The sequence below is a fragment of the Carassius carassius genome, chromosome 12 (assembly GCF_963082965.1).
Source record: "Carassius carassius chromosome 12, fCarCar2.1, whole genome shotgun sequence".
NCBI classification, from domain to species: Eukaryota; Metazoa; Chordata; class Actinopteri; order Cypriniformes; family Cyprinidae; genus Carassius; species Carassius carassius.
The window spans coordinates 33,250,612-33,269,507 of record NC_081766.1 but is presented as its reverse complement, the minus strand read 5'-3'; the positions used below and the strand labels follow the sequence as shown (position 1 = coordinate 33,269,507).

General features: G+C 35.3%; 1 protein-coding gene across 3 annotated transcripts in view; it reads right to left on the bottom strand.

The window, feature by feature from the left end:
- The window catches only part of LOC132155297 (adhesion G protein-coupled receptor L2-like), a 176,205-nt gene extending 163,029 nt beyond the window's left edge, over positions 1-13,176 (bottom strand). For all 3 annotated transcript variants that reach the window (XM_059564175.1, XM_059564176.1, XM_059564177.1), the window contains exon 1: positions 13,077-13,176. The gene's annotated coding sequence lies outside the window, so the exon portion shown is untranslated. The remainder of the gene's footprint in view (positions 1-13,076) is intronic.
- Positions 13,177-18,896: the final 5,720 nt, after the last annotated feature.

The window sequence follows — 18,896 nt, the reverse complement described above, 5'->3', positions numbered from 1 at the left end:
AACACCGATCATGACAAATACAGTATTTTTTCCCAGGATACAGTGGATTTACATTCCTCTGTGTTTATGAAGATTACAGACAGCTCTCCCATATCCCTCGAAGTACATCATAATTACTGTGGAAACAGGTTGAGTTGATAAACTATGACACAAATCACCTCTCTTTTGTGTGTGTTTGCGTTTCCCTGTTATCTCACGGGAACAAACACATTCAGACTCAATATCTAAGAGCTCGGGCAGCTCGAGCTCATTATAACACAACGTCAAACGCTGAAGACAGATGACATGTCACGCTCCCTTTGTTCACAAATTCATTCCCACTGACACACGCTTGTGCACAAACACACACAAACTAAATAACACTTTCATCTTCCTCAAGAAATACAATAAATAAATATGATGCACTGGCTCAGTGTTTATAACGCAGGTAGGAATCCTCTGCAGTGGAAGCTCCCTCATCATCAAGTGCACTGATTATTTCATAATGAACCCAAATACAAACACTGTGCCATTTCCACAGCTCTGCTGATGTGGATGAAAAGAGGAAGAAAAAGTCTGAACAAAACCTTCCATACAGTAGACAAAATGTACTTATGTCTCCTGAAACTAAATCTTCTTGCAGATCCATTTAACATCAAAAATAATTTTGTGCGATGTCAAACTTGGCATGCCGAAGCACTTGTACTTAATTAAACACATTTATTGTTATATAATTAGCAAGAGCACATTAAACGCTGAATAACAACACTGCAAATTCTGAAGCACCCACAGAATTACAAATATTAAAATCACCTTCATGCGTCCCAAATGTAAGGCTTTCTTACTTCAGATGAACACAAACTGAGATTTGTGGGAAAAATAATCCATCTCGGTGAGTCCATATAATGCAAGTGTATGGGCTCCTCAAAGCGGACGCTTCAAAAACCACACAAAATGAAGATGAATATAATTCAGTTGATTACTTACAAATTGTATCCCGACACTGATTCCAAATTACATGACAACAGTTGTAGTCAAAAACATAATCCGTTACTTTTTTGGGAGGAGTTGCCTTAAAGGCTGAATATTTTATCTTGAATATTTTAATATTTTATCTTGCAAATACACAAAATCAAGGCCTAATCATATAAAAATGACTGTATATTAATGTAGGAAAGCATATAGTACAATGCATTATGGGATAAGAGTGCATAAGAGTGAATCTACAAGGGTGGAGCTTCAGTGATCTACTGAATACGCTGAGACTGGACGAGTGAGGGATAAAGCGCGAGCATCTGCTCCACATCATGACTCTCAAACGCTCTCACAGCTGAGAAACACGCTCACTGTACGTCTGGAGGGCCAACGTCTAGAGCCCACCTTTCTCATCCCCATAAACACCACTTTGTTTGGCAGATTTCAGACTGGATTTGTTCTGACTTGAAATAAAAGGATTAAATGATTATAGCTTTAGAGAGCTTTGTGCCATTCCTGACTCGGGCCTGGATTTTTATTTACTTTTTCTCCATGAAGGAGAGATCTGAAATACAAGGAGACAATATCAAACATTTGATTCAAGGAGACGAAATCCTGGACATAATTGATAAATCTAACTATTTTTTTTTTTGCAAAGTTTCTAGGATCTCAGGAAAATGTTGTGCGCTGAATTGGGGTTAAATATGACTGGTCGTAAGATATATTTTTCATATTAAATTAATATAAACTATTATTAAATAAATATTCTATGAAATCAGTTTTTATTTTTCCCCAATTTTCCATTTAAATTTTTCTGGATTTTGTTTGCTTGTTTGTTTCTGTTTGAATGGTTAAATTCAATTTCAGTAATCAAAAAGCATCTTATGCAATTTAACAGCAATTTATTAAAAGGTTTTTTAAAAAAGGATTTTTTAGGGCACTATGAAATGCATAACTTTTTTTCCTCAAATTCCACTTTATTTTTCCCAAATTCTGTCTTCCATTGTAATTTTAATGGTTTAATTAAATTATAAGCTTGTCTAATCAATTAAAATTGTAAAACAACTTAGTAGTTTATTGCTTTTTTATGATATGTTAAATTAAAAAAATTAAAAAAACTGCACAAAAATGGTGGTAATCAAACAAAGGCAGAGGAATTTTTTTTTTACTCTTAATATGCAATCAAAAATTCAACAATTATTTTAGTTTTTGTCAGCTTGGAGGACTTGAGATCAAATATTGCTCTGTTTGTGAGTGTGACATTCATCCCAGAGCTTCCTGAGAGTTTCTAAGACCGGGAGGAACTGAATGAGCGGGGAAGAAAAGAATGGAAACGCAAAAGAAAAGGGTGGGCGGGTCAACCAGGATGATTGACAACTAGTGAGTGTCGCTTGACCTCTCAGGGTTTGTCTTTAAGTATTCTTGACAGGCTTAAAGAAGCAGAACATAAAAGAGCTGGAACGTTAATTTATTTTCGATTACCATGACCAAGATGGGACAAAATAAGGAACGCATACATGAGTGAAACAGGCACAAATGAGATCCAAACGCAGCTAATTAAAGACATGAAGCTGTATTCGTTTTCTCAAACGAGGGTTATAAACGTGTCAAAAAGTAACCCAACTGTCATAAAATTCACAAGATAACTTCATTTGAGAGAACACCGATTCTATTCAAGATGTAAATGTCAGAAATATTTTTGAAATCTCTTTTTCTATCAATCATGGATTTCTAAAATTATCACAACTAATCCAAAAGATCAGTGTGGTTTTGATCAGCATGTCCAACACATTCAGTCATTTGACTGTGGTTTATAGAGACAGCTAACTATTAAACGACTTTTATTCGTTTATTTATTTATAATGCATTTCTTTTGACAAATGCCATTTGCTTTCTTTCTTTTTTATAAAGAAAGGTCTATACATTTATCCTGATTTATAGTTTGTAGGTTAACCATTTTAAAATCCTTGGTTTACTAGTTAGAAGAATCTCTATTTTCCTCAGAATAAAATGCCTCCTTTATGTATGAAAGCTTTATGTATTTTAACACCCATGAGCTGCCACAGAGAACAATGGAAATCTGGTTTGGTCATAAACTCTTGTTTAATTAACCAGTACATTAATAAGGGACAAAACACTTTAGCTAATCAGTTCTAAAATTCAGCATTAGTTGTGCCATCAGTTGTGCATTTACGGCCAAACTCTCAAGCTCTGAAAAGCTCACAGTTCCTTGCTCAGTTTTTGTCAGACATTATTTGATCATGCTTTGCCGCGTCAGCAAGTAAAAAGGTACCGATTCCATGGCGTTTTTCTACTTTACCACACTAAACAATGCTAATACTGGATTCAAAAGTGAATGAGGGGAAGAAAAATATATATAAATAAATCCCCTCCAAAAAACACAGCTGGTGAGTGAGGAATGTTGAAGAAAAATGAGAGATTGCATGTGCAGTCCAGTGGAATAACTCATGAAATATTGCTCAGTTCGTGGGAAACTGTGTACGCAGCTCGCAAACAGAACACAGAGCCGACTTAATCCAAATTTATGAGCTAACCTGTCTTATTCAGCACAAATTCAAGGGTTTTCACACTGGTTTGGATTCTAACTGTATTATTTCTTTTATAATACATCAAACAGATGTTCCACATTATTCAACCTTGATCTGATGCATTCCAATCCGCTTTAGACACTTGTTACACTGGCCCTTTAAATATATTTCTACTCGCTCAGACATTATGAATCCCCAGCTCCACTTTGAACATCAGTGATTTTGGGCAAAGGCATTGTAATGTTTCCAATTGCACTGAACCATGTCTTACACATTTGTATGAAATCTATACAGTAGCTCCTGATGATGTATTGAGGTCTTATGAAGCAAAACGATCAGTCTGTGCAAGAAACTGAACATTATTTACTACATTATTACCTGGAATCCAAGCCTCAGGCAAGTGAGGAAATGATTCTTGTTGGCAAACTGGTTCTTTCGGACAGTTAGTCTCAATGAACTGGTTCAAATACCAGATTCACCAGTTCATTTACGCAATCACACAACAACATCGTGCATACGCAATATTATTAACGCACCCAATAATGATGTCAAACACGGATGTTTTACAGGTCAAAAGCAGAAAAAAAATATTTTAAATAAACCCACCTTTTTACATAGTCCATGAGAAGTCATAAAAACTTTGATTTGGCCCCTTCAGTCAAGATTCACACATTATTTTATCAGCAGCTCATTAGTTCTTCAGCTCGAGTCTAAACTATTTCTAGAACCATAGAAATATAGTGACTGAAGAGTGACTGTCAGGCATCCAAAAGAGACTTTTGAGTAACTTGACAAATAAAACCTCTTAGTAAAGTGTAACCAAAACTTTCTTAACATCTATCCTTTTTAACATGAATAAGCAACGCATTCCATTCCACATAAATAATAAAGACACTACTCTTTCAAATGTACTTCAGTTCATTTGCTCTTTTTCTCCTTTTACAAATGTTCTGTTCATAAATGCCAAAGAACAAAAGTGCAGTCGCCACAATTTATATCTAGATTTATATCTACTGTGAATTAAAATTCAAAAAGAAAGAAAATAACTTTCATGAGAAATGGACAAAAGAAAAGCCTCTGCTGGATGGCAAACCTCAAATTCATTTTCTGCTCCCACTCCTGTGTTTCCCTCTTCTATCCCCCAGAACACAATTCCTTCTTGTGTCTGCGCAGCTTCTCTTAGTTACCGCAGAGAGAGAACAAGGCAATGCAGCGGGTCCCAGGCAAAAACAAATAACTCAATATTTCACACTCATTAATAGTATTTTCCAAAATCACTATATTGTTGTTAGCGTAGCCTGTGACAGCTCAGGAAAAGAGCATCATAACCAACCTTGGGTGAAGAGGACAAGATGGGAAAGAGCTTTGTTTTTTGAAAAAATTTAATAAAACAAAGAAGTGATCAGCACTATTCATCTTTAGACTTTAGAGCAGGTCCATTTGTTTAGTTGGGCTGCACAATTAATCGCATTTTAATCGTGATCACGATTTCTGCTTCTCTCGATTTATTAAGCATAATAATTGCTGCAATATTTGCCTGCTGGTTATTTATATTGAAAATGCTTCATTTTAATTTGGCATCTGCATTATCTTGCATTGGGTACAAGTCTCTACAAGCTTTCATGGTTGCCAGATATCAAGAGTTTAAATCCTCCAATCAAGAGCTTTTCTCTTTAACAGATAAATTTGTAATCTCTCTCTACATTACAGAAAGGTACTGCTGAACTGAAAAGCTGAAAGCTCTAACATTTAGTATAGTTCATTCTTTCCTATGAAACCCATGAGTGTGACCAAGACTAAAGGGTGGCACGGTGAAGGGTGGCATGGTGAAGGGTGGCACCTGCCTGTATCACTATCTGTTTGCACCCCTTTAAGAGCTTTTTCTGCTTCAGCAATACAAGGATGTATTTTCTGGAGAGAGAAAAAACGCGGAACAGCTAAATGGAAAAAAAGACCTGCCTAGGAGACCTTATAAATGATCTTGCTTCGGAAGTGTATAAAACAGCATAAAAATGTGTTAATATGGCATGCAATAATGCTAAAAGCTGATATGGATTATTTGATTGTTGATATCTGTGGCCGATACATGTGTTATCATACTATTTAATTTACAAATAGTAAAAACACATGCATAACAATTGCTGAATTAAAATGTATATTTATTTTACATGATTTATTTACTAAATTATACAAACTCAAAACGAATACAAAATAAATAAATAATTAGATGCAACTTTTTGATTCCGTAATTCTATTATACAATTAGAAAGAAATCTCAAATTGAGCTAAAAAAAAAATCCTGAATAAAAAGGAAGCATAAAAGTTTTGCTTCCATTATTGGCCGATGCCAATAATTACAAAATGCCAAATATCGGCCGATATATCGGCCTTTGCAATATGTCAGGCGACAACCAATAATAGGTGATAAAGCACACAACCTATATTTGAAACCAATTGTATAATACATAAAACAATGACAACAACAAAAAAGCTCCATGAGAGGTTTAAAGAAGTCTTACAAAAATGGGAGGAAAGCATAAATGTATTCATTTGTTCAGTAGCAAGCATCAACAGTATCATTCTCAACATCTTGGCAGTTAATGAAGCTCTTTAAAACATCACAACACACAAAATAAATACTCCTCGACTGCAACATACATACGGGAAGTGGCCCTAATAAGCTCACATTTATTAGATTTGTTTTTCACAGCAAATGAAAATGTGTTACATTTTAAGGGCTACTAATTTTTGTTATGTATTAATATTAATGTACTGTATTAAAATGTCAATATAATGTGCTGTACTACTACTGTACTGTCTGCAGAAATAGTTTTACAATTCCATGAACGTTAAATGTAATCATATACAACCACAAGTGTTAAAAGGGGTCATATGCTCCGTCTCTCTCAAACAGGTCATTTTCTACAAAGTCCCTCCTTCTGACAAGAGCAGTCTGCTCTGATTGGCCAACTGACCCAGTGCATTGTGATTGGTCGAACACAGCAAGCACTCTCTGAAATAAAAAAAGCCCCTTTCCATAATAGCGAACTTCTTTCAAATATAAATGTAAAGACAGTTAATAATGTGCTTAGTTTTACCATCAGTGCAAGCCTGAAAGAAGAACTGAGTGGAGTGACAGACACAGTGATGAAACTCGAATGTGTTTGTAGTACACAAGCCACGGACGGTTAAGAGAGCTGACTCCACTGTGTGACCCTGTCTCTCTCTCTCTCTCAAACACACACACACACACACACACACACACACACGGACACACACAATGCGCAAAACTCCACATTTGAACACTCAATAGCCAATACTTAAATAAAAAAAAACATACATACAGTTGCTGATTCAGAAGCACCAGATTGTCATAGCAAAGTTAAAATCACCTCCTCTCCTAGGCTCACGAAACGGTTGTCCATTAAATGCGTTGCTGTTCTGTTGTGAGTAATCTTAAAGATTCATAAATGCATCAACTTTCGGAAGAACTAATAAAGCTCTTCTGCTCTAACCTAGAAAACACACACATCTCCCTGACATGAACATTTGGGCGGCATTACGCAAATATTTACACGTAGTGACATAGACATGTTGGGGGCGTGTTTGAATGAGCCGTTTTAGGGCGTGGCAGAGTCTAAACTTTAATAAAGAATATCTCTTTGGATTTGAGACTTTAGTCTTTGCAACTTTGCATTATGCACCAAGAGCTTCTTACACTCCAAAGAGAAAGAGAAAAAAAATTAAATTGCATCATATGACCTCTTTAAACAAATCTCTGGCTGTAGAGCTACAAAACTCAATGTACTATTTTTATGACTTTCACCATTAGCAAATAACTCAGAGCTTTGAGCACTCTTAAGAGCTCCTGATTTCCATAATTAAAACCCTGAACAATCAGCAATCATGCTCCTGCACCCTTGAATGATCAGCACACTCGCTTTAGCATCGCATCTACAGCAGGACAGTCATGTCTCTTTATTCACATGCCTGTTTACTACGGAGCAAATCAGCGCCAATCAAGAGGGAGGGAAAGAATTAGACACCACAGCCATCTATCTGCATCTGTTCATGTTCATATACATAAAGAAATAAAGGGCACCTTTGATTTCCACATCAATTTAGGGAAATAGAAAAGCATAAGTGCCAAATTAATATCTGAGGGAAAAAATGCAATGAAAACACTAAATGCAGCTAATTTTGTTCTAGAAAAAAAAGATACAAAAGCTTTCACTGGGAGGATACAATTTTGTACCTTCTAAGGGGTGTATATAGACGGTAGCCATTGACTTCCATAGCATTCAAAATATCTTCTTTTGTGTTCAACAGAAGAAAGAAACTCACTCAGGTTGGGAACAACTAGGGTCAGAAACATTCTTTCTTGGGTGAATAACCCTTTAAATGATTATTCTGATAAGTATTAATATAGTATGATTTGGAGAAAAAAAAAATCAAGATAATATTTTAGGTCATAAAGCCAATCCCTACTTGTACTACAGGACTATCTTGACCGACACACACAATATATGCCACATTCCCTGCCGATATCTGCGTGCACTTCCTCTCAGCTAAAACAATCGAATTAATTAAAAAATTCCCAAAGAGGAGCACAAATATATTATCTGGTTAAACACTTACATTAGGAGTGCAACACAGCTGCTAACTTCACTTAACATACACAGCGTCTTTGTGCATGTCTTTAAATGTCAGGATCATGATGGAGAAAAAGGGTGAGATTGCAAAGCTTGGTTTTATGCTTACTTTTTTTCTGTAATCTACCAAACTCATTTCACTAACATGGTTTATTAGGATTCACAGATATTTGTGTGAACCGTGCTTTAGCACCACTGTTAACGTAGTACATGTACAGCTTCAGGAACATACAAATATGCACAAAACCATATACGTTTATTTTACCGTACTGATAATAAATGACATTAAAGATGATGTAAGAGAGAATCTAAGTTTTTATTGTTATTTCAGGATCTACCTTTTTTTTTCTTTTCTTTTTTTACAAGCCATGAAACTATAATTTTTTTATAAAAAAAGAAAAGAAAAGAAAAAGCAGATTTTTTTTTATTATTAATAGATTTGACTATAAAAAGAACTATTGAACTATAAAATATTTAATAAAGAATATTTTTTTATTTATACTTTATAATTGTATTTTTTAATAAAATTATATAAATTAAGTCAAAGGAATATCTATTTATATATCACTATAATACTATTGAACCATAAAACATTTCATAATCCTTTTTATTTTCCTATTAATAGTATGTAATACTAATGATAAATTATTTATTTAATTTTTTTCCCAAATGTTCAACTGCAGGGAATCATCTCTTTTGAAATGCTTCTCTTCTTGACAACAGATTTATAAACCCATTCTCGGAAGATGTTTGGTGCATGTTGCATTTTTATTTAATTTTTTAGAAGCAAGATGGAGTTTGTGTGGAATTGCATTTAATGCGATTGAGACACTGAAAAAAAAATTCACATGAACAGCACATCAGATTACAAATTTATATTACATCATGTATACTAACACTGAACTATATCATCTCAGGAATTATTAGAATTAATTAAAATAAATGTTACCGGCCAACTGGTGAGTAACACAGTTTCATTTACTCACCCACGCTGATATTCACTGGTGCTTGGCAGGTGTTCATTTTACTCAATCCATCCATCTACAGCACAAATGACTTTCATTAAAAGTCCCATCCAAGTCTCACCTTTCCATTCAGTGTCTTTCCAAAAAGTCCAAACCAGCGTATTACTAACAATTCCAGCTTCACCAAAATCACTTCAAGTCTTCAAACACTGAACAAAAACATCGATGCACACTCATCGTCTGCCATCTGTTTTCACACACACTATCTGCTGAGAAACACACACCTCTTCCTCTCCAACATTTTAGCCTTCATCAGTGCATGGAGAGTGAAGATGGCCATGCAAACGGTTTGTGTTTTCAGAGGAATCTGTGGCATTCTAGCACACTTCACCAGCTGAATACAGCCACACTAGCATGCTTTCTTCTTCTTTGTATGATTTAAAAAAAAAAAGAAAAAATCTGACCTGTAGAGATTTGTCCTGCCTCTTAGAATACAAAGCAGTCTAATAATCAAGACGAGAGGATTTTTTTAACAGAGCTCTCTTTGAAAACTCTATTTTAATTGCCTTTGTTCACAAAATAAAAGTTGTTAGATGGTCAATAGTTCTCATCATTGTCACTCAAAAAGCTCTGTGTTTTTCAGCTCCTTGAGGAATTTGGCATTTAGAGAAAGACAATCTTTTTTTATGAAAGTCACATGATTGCAAAAGTATTTGCACAAGCAAAGTAAGATTTGTGAAAGCAGAAATAAGTGCAAACCACATGCAATTATAGAAATTAAATAGCTTTCTTTTGCATGGTTGCAATGTGTTACCGATTAACCAGAACTGTAATTTTAGTAAAGAGAAAATATTTTAGTCAATGCATTTAGTGCAACTGTGCTGTTATAAGCAACTACACTCAGGAAAAAAGGTCAAAAAGCTGTCACTGGGGTGGTATTCTTTTCAAACGGTACAAATTTGTACCTTATTTAACACTAAATGTTGCATATTGGTCCCTTAAAGGTACATACTAGTATCTGAATTATTTTTTGTTTGACAACACATAATAAAATCACGAAAGCAAGTTAAAGACTTTCTAGGACAGCAGAGATCAGATACACAGCACTTGAGCATCCGGATCATTTTTGTGGGCCGACTAGAGATCAGTCTCCATTCATTGACTAGACTTGTGAAACAAATTCAAAGCGCATTGGGGAAACTGTTAATAACTTCAGTGCAGCCAAAGGTTGCTCATTCACACGTTTGTCAGTTCATAATCCGAATGATTGTGAGTAATGATCTATGGCAGCAGTTCAGTCTGATGTAAGATGAGAAGCATTAAAAAATTATCAACATTCCTTATGCATGAAGTGCATCAACAGAACTTTTCCAGATGCATCTCATTGCAGACGGCTCTATACCATTTTTCCCAGCAGCTCAGAGTACTAACCTTTTTCTGCCTTTCGCCCCAAGTTCTTGAGCCATTATTGCTTTCGACAGACAAAGTCTTTTGGCGGATGGAGTCGGAAAATAGGGGTTTTAAGGAAGCAGTGGTGTAATACAATATAGCTGAATGCTCTTTTCAGTGCAGTTTTCTTCTGAACAGCCATGTTCAGAGCATGCATATGCATATTTGACCTCTTTAGCATGATTCTGACAGAACAGTGCAACGGGATGGGATCAAGAAAAGGACCACAAGCAGAGACTTGATTCAAAATGCAAAGTGTGAGAGAAACACCCACAATGCCATCGACTCTGACAACAGCTGTCTTTCAGAAAAGACCCGTTTTACACCTTCAGTGTGTGAATCTGCATTCACTGTGTGTTACAGAGCATGACACCTAATCACACACAAAGGGAATCGATCAGGTCAACTGCTGGTATTAAAACGGTCTATATTGATAAAGCCGCACACATTTCTCAGATCTCCGTTGTCTCCTTGGTAAACAATGTTTTCACCAACAACCGTAAAATCTAAATCATACAGGGTTTATTTTAATAAGTGTAAGAATCTTTAACAATCAATCATTTATTTTCTTTTTTGGATGACAGTAATGTCTAATAGCAAAGTACCACTGTTTTACTGTAGTAATTATGGTAATAATAACCGAACCATAACCACAAATCATAATCGAGCGGCCAAAGATCCTTAGTGAATGTCTACGAATCCACTAAAGACTAATTAAAATAACTTAAAAATTAAAAGCTTTCTTAGAACATCCCAAAATCCTCTGAGGGTTCTGTACATGACCTTAAAGACTTTCTGACCATTGCATTTTTTTTTTTTTTTTTTTTTAGTCAAAACAATGAATGAGCAGTAAGAAAAAAGAAAAGAAAATCTAAAATAAATCAATAAAAGTTCAAATAAATGTAGAAATGAACTTATTAAATGAAAAAGAAAATGGATCACTGTGCACACTTAACAAAACTAACTTCCAAAGGAAGATCTTCACGGTGATGTCACAGAAGAACCATTTTTGGTTCCCTGAAGAACCTTTCAGAACCATTTTTAAATCATTTTTGGAACATTTATGATTGTTTTGGAATCTAAAGAACCATTTTACACTATAAAGAGTGTTCTATATGAAACCAGTAAAGAGTGTAGTATAAATGGCAAAACGGTCCGTTTCAAGGATCTGAGACTAGTTTAGTCATACTTTGAGAGTGGGTGGTGGTTCAAGTTTTTAGCAACCACTTTGTCATGTAAATGACAAATCCCAGGCAGCTGATGTGAGCGGAGATGATGGCACTTCCTCTAAAGACATGCGTTCGTTCATGTGAGTTCACTCTCTGCATCCAAATGAAGGAGCACTAAACCATGACTCACAATACAGATCTTCATACATTTCTAATGTAAACTGCGGGGTTTCCATACGGATGTGTCCCTTATTTATTTATACATCTTTAGGTTATCCACATACTTAATTCAAGTAAAATGCATTCAGGTTTTTGTTTTTATGATTTGCGCTCATGTGTCACATCGTATTGTACATTCAGGTTTATTTCACTGTGCTCTATTTTACGGTTTTTGAACGTCCCGTGTGAACACCTAATCCAGATTCAAATTGGACAACGAAGATCCAAACTGAAGCTTTCAGAAGTATTTCTAAAGTGAAGTATTAAATGAGGCAAAATGTGAAAATGCTTCTGTTTCCGTTACAGATCTTTGCGTTTGATCGTGCAGAAGATCCAGCATGCATCAAATGAGAAACTGTTTCTCACGAGAGACTGTGGCATGAGTAGCTCGTAGCTTGGTTAATAATGCATGTGCTGTAAAACGATCTTAATTTAGCTGCTGCGCATGGACCTTCAAAAGACAGACAAAAACTAAACCAACTCAAATAATCAAGTGTGCCATTTTATTGAAAAAGGGCAGGTACCAAAATATCATACAATATTTTATTTATATCAAAATATAAATTATTGTAGTATGCCAATTACACACACACACACACACACACACACACACATATATATATATATATATATATATACAAGAGTCATAAAAGCCACACTGAAGAAGGAAGATGGGTTTTAGCTATAGTTTGAGAAGCTATTCTGTCTCTCAGTGTTTTTGGCCCATAAATATTCATTGTATTGCACTGGTCTCTGTATTTCTCCTATAGAGATAATTGTACGACAGATAAGCATGATGTATTGCCTCCTACGAAAATCACATCTGGCTCTTATCCCGTTTTCAAAGAAAAAAAAAAAGTCTTTCTAGGATGAACTGCCCCGGTTTTACATTACTGAAACAATGCACGCACAATTAGCCGACCTTGTATGCTTTCAACCCTTTCATTTAATCTTCAAGAAGTATTAAGTGAGATCTTGACCCTGCTGGTGCTTTGCTGCTCTCTGTCCCAGTGTTTCAGTGTTTAACACCCGAGTCTGTGGATGTGTAGAAGTCCAACAGAACAAACCCCACGGTGTTCCCACACTATAACAGATATGTAGAATGAGAATGATACTCACAGATTGAGGAACAGTCCCAGCAGATCGATCTATCGACGCAATAAAAGGCGAGGGTTTCTCAGTCAGCCTCTCATCGCGCGCTCAGGTAGATCTCAGATCCGGTCCACAGAACCAGCTCAGGCCTGCGAGCACGGGAAGATGAGAAAAGCGAACACCCAGGGCACATTTAAAAGGAGCATGTCGTTTTCGACAGCCGGGTTGTCCCGCAGCATGCAACTCTCAGTGTCGGGCAGAGCGCGATTAATGCGCGTCTAAATCAGAGCCACGCGCCTCCTCGGCGTCGCGATGGCCCGAGCCGTTCCCGGTACCCGGACGGGACTGCAGCACACTCAGTCGATTTCAAAAAAACTTGAGGAAATTCCACTGGTTTGGTGCTGCGTGCGGAGAGAGTATCAGAGAGACGCTGAGGCGTGTGTGTGTGTGTGTGTCACTGCAGCGGCGCGCTGGAAAACACGCGCCGGGCGTCACACGGAGCGGAGCCGCACCTGAACAGACCCTCACAGGGGCCAGAAACCTCCCCGAAGCCTCTCCTCTCAACAACTGTGCAAACACTGCCAGAAGTTTGCCTTGAGACAGTGATATCAAATCTGATTCCTCCCCACGCAGATGAGATGATGACACGTCACGACGGACTCTGTACTTTAGAAGTAATCTGTTTGATTACACACATATAGTGATGTATTCTCACTACTTTTTAAATTGCACTCATTACTTATTTATTATTATTGATGAAACTCGAAAGAAAATCTATTCCGTTCACAAACTGGTGTTTGACAATGAACTGCAGGGGTTTTAATCATGTAATCTAAATTAATTCTTGTTATTTTAAATTGTAATGTAATGTAATTACAAGTACAAACTTGGAATCTAATTCCAGATTATATAATCAGTTACAATATATATATATATAATTTTGTTTTATGTTTTTGTCAGGTTTAGTAGTTAGTGTTGTTGTTGTTTTTTGCCTATTTAATTTAATTTGAGTTATTTTAATGCATTGAGTTAAACTAAATTAAAATGAGAACTGTTGACTAAAATAAAATTATCTTATACTTTATTTTATTTCAGTCACTGTTTATTTTACTTCAAGCAATAAAACTGTTTATGGTTTTAATTTTAGTTTTATTAAACTCTAATAACCCTGATTTACGCTTACTTTTTTTTTTTTTTTTTTTTGAAAATCTTCAAAGTGTATTTATAACATCGTAAATAATTATTACAAACACATTTCAATTGTGTAATCACTTTAAAATTATTTTACCGTTGTAAAACTAGCTAACAGTTACTGAAACTTTGGTTTACTTATTTTTTTTGTTTTTAGTTTTTTCAATACAACTACTGCAGTCCTAATTAGTTACAGTTTTTCATTACAAAAGCCCATGTTGTCACCTAAAGCCTCACGCATTAGCATCTAAATGGACTGGTTTTAATTCAAAGTCAAAGTATTTACATGACTACAACTTACATTATGAGCTCTTTTTAAAAAATTAACTTTTTTCACTTTTTAAAGTGCAATGAAGTGACATGCATTGTTTTACACTGTTTCTTTAGTAAATATTAGTTGAATTATGGTTGATTAGCACAAACTATTCGGCCGATCCAGTTCTACTGTCCCTTTGATTCAAGCAGGAAAAAGAGCAGCAGATTAAGGAGGAAATTCAGGACAAATCCTTGTGTCTGAGGAATGAGGTTTGGAGAAGAGTGGGATCAGCAGGAAGTGCAGAGATGAATGAATCAGACAGACTCGGGGGTAACTTGAGCCGCATGCAGTCATCTCAACACTTCACCCAACAAAAAAATGTTTGTCCAGCCATTTGTTCCCAGTGGTGTCAGTATTATCTCCTCAGGAGAGCCGAGGGAACACACGATATGTGCTCCAACTATAGCTGGCTTGTGAAACATATCCGTTTTGTCCTTGAGATTCCCGCTCAGAGAAGAATTTCTTGGGGGGAAAACCAAGAACAGTTTTAATTTTGAGAAATGAAACCCAGTCTGCAAAAGGAGCATGAGAAGAGATTTGTTTCCACGCACCGTCTTCATTTCCTCGCCAGTATGCATCTGAAGGAATGACAGATTTTCTCATTTTGCAATAAATAAAGTTCTGCACTGCTTCAGAAAAACAATATTAATTTCCAGCTTTTTTTCATCACAGGAATAAAGTCAGGTCAGCAGACTCAGATTAATGTGGCATCAATATTAATAATATTTTAAAAAAGGAAAGGAGGCACACAAGGGAAGCGATGAATTTGGGTCAGATTCACAAGATGCAAAGCAAGTGCATTAGAGCAGGGCTCTCACATATTAATAGGCATAATAAAGATTAGTAGAATAACTGGTGAAACATTGCAATATGAGCAAAAAATAAATAAATAAATACATTTAAATGTTTAAGTAGTAGCTCAAACAAACAAACATTCCACTTATAGCTTTCTTTTGTAATGTGTGTAATGCAAACTCTTATTTGCATGATATATGAATATGAAAATAGATTTCAAAATATAAAAAAAAATTCTCAAAATATTTTTGCTAAAATGTTTCAAAAATAATTGTATGTAAATCTATTTTCTGCCATACATACATATATATATATGAATAGTCTATTTATTATTATTTGTGTGTGTGTATATAGAGTATTCACACACATACATTTAAACACATTTTTGTATCCACTGTAATATAATTCACAGTTGCACAATTAGAATATTTGAAAATAAATTAGATATACTCTGGTAATAACATAAAATGCAACATAAGCAAATGAATTAGCAACAGAATGTAAAATGCATGTACTTTCACACACACACACACACACACACACACTTCAAATATGAAAATATATTTCAAAATGTATATAAAAGTGTTCAAAATATTTTTGCAAGAATGTTTCAAAATCATTTTGTCAATATATTTCTGCCATATATACATTTTGTGTATTTCTAAAATATATAGTTATAAATATATAGTTTTAAAAGTATTTCACATATTTCATATTTCACATAATTCAGTCCTAGAAAATACATTCAGATATGTCACATGTGAGCACAGTTGTTGTCTTGCACACCTGAACATATAAATCATTTGAAATCAGCAAAGATACATAAACTTTACAATCTTACAAAATAAATTAAATATATATACAAAAAATGAAACAGTACGAAATCATTATAAATCTAGTTTTAATAGGCTATTCCTTCCACATTTAGACCACTGTAAGATTGGGAATATATTTTCAACAGATACTTAGCATATATTTAAAATATCTCCCTGCATTTGGGTTCACATTCTTCTGTGCATGCATTGACAATTAAACATTTCATGACAGTTTTCAAATGGTAAAGCCAAAAAAAATAAAAAAAATCTTACAAAATGATTTAAAATAATAATAATTCAGATGTGTGCATATGTAGGTGCAAGAAAAAAGTATTACATTTTTCTTGATTTTATGTTCATGTAACAAATAAAACAGATTTTCTTTTTCTCCCATAAACATATAAAACCAACATTTGTTAATAAAATTTAAAAAAGCACTTTTAAGAACTTGTCACATTCATATTAATATATGTATAATTTTGAAAAACATCGTATCTGTCACTAACAACCGGTTAAATAAAAGAATTCTTCACTGAAACTGTTTGTAACTGTGCATTAGAGTTGGAGCAGGCAAATATCTGTTTCCGTTCACATGCCCAGTGCTTCATCAGCCTCTTATTTGTACTCTCTCCATTCCTACATGTGTTTCCCTTTTAGACATATTGTTCTCCATGCTGAGAAACCCTCAAAAAGAACTGAGAACTTCTCAGAAAGTGTCACACCGCTAATAAGAGAGCGCTGGAGAAGAACTACAGCAAAGTATATCTGTGGTGAACTAGTCAGTCGTCAGATGGGGTAAAATAGACGCACTGTTGTGCAGATGACTCTCCATCAAGACTTTTTTTTTTTTTAAATGAAACACATTTCAGTGCCTTTTAGTGGGAGACAAAGCACATGGCATTCACTCCACCCACAAACTCGCTTTCATAACCCACTTCTGAATCACATGCTTTGCTGCTGAAGTCGACTCTATCCTTCACCCTTCAACAGTGATGAAACCAGACTCTGATTCAGCGTTTCTGAATCGTTAGTGTCCACAACACCGTGCACCCAGAGACTTCAGATATATGTGTGCTGATAGTTTCTCTTGAAACAGAGAAAAGAGTATTCCATACGTCAAGACTTAAACAGATTACATCTCTAATGAAAAACTGAGGGTCGGCTGAAAGTGCTCTGCTGAACATGAGTCATTCTGCAGTATTAATATAATATTATATGTTATCCACTGAGGGAAAGCGTCTTATAATCTCACACAAATGTTTTGATTGCCTCAGTTTGTTTCAGAATGTATTGATTTTCCTTAAAGGGGCTGTATGTGAGTATTGTTCATTTTTATTGCCAGTGTATGAACAGCTTGTATTGAAATGTCTTGAGTTGTCAATGAAAGTCTGAAAGAAAATCAAAAGGATGTGATATTTATGTGTGCTCTCGAGAGCTTCTTCAACTCTGACACGTGAAATAAATGCTTGTATGATATCCAGTTCAGTTCTGTACTTTTTATTACTTTTACAACTTTCCTTATGAAAATTAACCTTTTTTTTTACATGGTTAGTTACACCACAAATTAATTATGGTTTTGCTACATTAAGCATTTAATCATGGTATTTGTACAACTGTGCTTATACAAATGGTAATAAATATGGCAAAAAAAAAACATGGTTACTACACTTTTCAAAAAAGTTTTGTTGGGGTCCCCTTGAAACACTTCCCTTACAAAAATTAACCATTGTTTATTACATTAAAATTGCAGTAAGCATTTTATTTATTTATTTTTTTACTTACCATTTGTAGAAACAGTTTTGCTACAAATATTATGGTTAAACTACACTTAGTATAGCAAAGACGTAGTTTCGAGGAATATTAAGTTATCACTGTTTTACAAAACAAAATTGACCCAGAATGTCAAAATCGTATATGAATGCATTAAGAATGCAATAAGAGTTAATAAATATTTAAAAATATGACAAATGGTCTCTGCTTCAAACAAACCGGCTGCACAAACCAGCTCAACAGAAAAGCAATGCTGTAAAATAAAGTCGACATGTTTTGAAGACCGTTTTAGTTCTTTTTTGCATTTGTCAAATTCTCCCCTGATTTCCCACACAAGGGCTCACTTCTCTTGGTTGGATAAGTTTGTGGGTTTATGCATATACAAATAAAAGGGAAAGCCAGTGTGAATTTGTGTGACAGACAGCTGGGACTTGTGGCATATGGGGAAGCAGACTGGACGCCATCCAGAGGGCTAGAAGCAGAGAAACAGAAAGACCAGGGGGTAAAAGAGAAACAGGGAGACGGGCCCCGGGCAGCCTGCCCTGTCTTTGTTTACAACAAAAAGCCATTGTTTGATGTGGCCAGAGCCTCTGCTTCTTCTCCTACAGGATGTGCTGTGGGTGAAATGGCAGACGCAGAGCGAGGACTGGAGAACGTGTAGTCCAAAGAAAACTCTCGGGACGCTGGAATCTTATTCCTCTCGCTCTCCGGACTGCTGCAACAAACACTGGACTGTTACGCAGCCAAACCTTGCTTTAAAGGTTTTCCTTTGAACTTATTTAGAATGCAACCAACATGATTTGCTAAATACAAATCTCCCGCAGCAATATGTGTTTTGGTCTGAGCCAGGGCAAATGAAGTTGGCTGTTCTGTGTCTAAAGTTTTAGTTTCATCAATCCAAAATCAAGCAGGACTGGAGACATGACATTATTTATTCCTGTAAATAATTTCCACATAAAT